We start from the raw sequence: 2,203 nt of genomic DNA on the forward strand, positions 1-2,203 counted from the left end.
CTTGGATCATAACATACTAGCCACATTAATTTAATATGTCACTCGGGCATACGAAATACCTTCAATTAGAATACCATCCGATAGCCGAAAATCATTTCATACCGAAAAACCCTCTATTCAATCGTACGAAATGGAACTCGCCACTAGTTCAAGTTCTTCGGAATTCGACAGGTATTCCGACATAGATGTTCACCTAAGCTCCGAAAGCAGCGTCACTGGAATGAATCAACCAATCAGCCATCATCAATTCTGGATGAATTGGGAATGGGTTCGTAGTCGACTTAATCAATAGAGACGCGAAGAAGGCGATCCCTTCCACCAACCGAATTTACCTCTTGGCGAAGAACCTGAACCACTTACTGGAAAACCTGTTCGAACCACCATTTCTCTCTCATTTCCAGAGTATCTCGCCAGACTATTTCACAACTCAGATTCTAGATCTTATTCATCCACTCGTTCCGACCGACAATCATCCCGGAGTAATGGAGAAGTCAACGAACTTCGCGCTCGATAATCAATTTGGAGAATATGGTGCAAAATGTACCAGCTTCAGCAACATCACTGGCACCAACAGTACCACCAACAACCCAAGTTTCAACATCATATGCCTCAATATCACATTCTGTACCGCGAGCATAATCTTCGTTCTACCTATCGTTCTATCTACTTTATCCTTGTTTTACATATCAATCTACATTGATTATCTTCATTCTGCATGGCAATCATGTAATATCTAAAGTTTTAAAGATTATATAATCTCGTTTTAACGGTAAATCAAATGAAATTAATATTATATTAACTCATTAAATCCATGATTACATCTGAAGAAAATATATATGTAAGTATATTTTCATAAAGATTGTAATTAAAAATCCTTTCGTACAAACTGTTAATGGTGAAAATATTTTAACGGGTAGGTAATACCCGAGGAATATTTAAATTTCACATTAATAAGTTACACTGTACATTCTTTCAATTCTGATTCAACCGTCATTTACTATCATACCTACCTTCACAGATATACGTATACGTTCACCGCAGAATAACCATTTTCATTCAATTTCACGTTCGGATTTTGACCTATCAGAATCCAACAAGTGGCATAATGAAGAAAACATTTGACAAAATAAAATTTGTTAGAAACAAACAAATTAACTATGAGAAATTTTGTTAAGAATCTACGCTAACAAAATCCTAGATAACTGTTCCTAGCTAACTGTTAATTCCTTATTACATTTTAATTATTGCAATTCATTTTATCGCAATTTAATTCTCGCAATTTTATTTATCGTCATTTAATTTCTGTTATTTATTTTACGCACTTTATCTGGACACATATACAATGTTTTGACATATCATATCGACGTCATCTATATATATTATTTGGAATAACCGTAAGTCACTCTATACGCTGTAATGTTCGAGTTCGCATATAAAGGGCCGAGGTTGATTCTCAAATAATATATATACTTTGAGTTGTGATCGAGTCTGAGACATGTATATAATGGGTCATGACACGTATTAATTTATTCGGATATTATATATTAAACTATATATGAATTGTTGAAGTACTAATTGTGGACTAGTAACTGTGGACTAATAACATTGAACAATTAAAATGAATTAAAATATTGATTATAACATATGAAACTAAACAATTCTTCAAGTTTACCACTTGATTTCATCTTAAACCTCATTTGTATCTTCACGATTACAATCTGCGTTCAAACCTTTCATGATTCTTGAAAACGCCTCAATCGAGAGGATGATCCAACCACACGTTATATACGAAAGGAAGAACTTATGCATATGGGCATGCACCTAAAAAACTCTCAAAAACTGAGTAAACGTTTAACACGTAGCTGTGCTAATTCCTTTAGCGTTATTATTACCCAAAATAACTTTGCAATTTCTTTTCGAAGTAGCAAATTTTGTCACAGCTCCATCAATACAATTTTGACTTTTCATCTGGAGTAACTTTATTATAATCCTATCATATACTCATCCACATCTCGTAATGAGAATTGCCATACCAAGTACCTGGAAATTAGCAATCAGTATTTCGAATCTAGCAGTGTTTCTACATCAACAGTTATATGTACACATATAACCTTTATCTCTTAGAATTATGATCTTCCATTCTGAAATTCTAAAAATCACCCAGTCTACGAATCAATACTCCAAATTTTAAAAATTACTGATG

This window comes from Rutidosis leptorrhynchoides, chromosome 5, assembly GCF_046630445.1.
Source record: "Rutidosis leptorrhynchoides isolate AG116_Rl617_1_P2 chromosome 5, CSIRO_AGI_Rlap_v1, whole genome shotgun sequence".
NCBI lineage: Eukaryota > Viridiplantae > Streptophyta > Magnoliopsida > Asterales > Asteraceae > Rutidosis > Rutidosis leptorrhynchoides.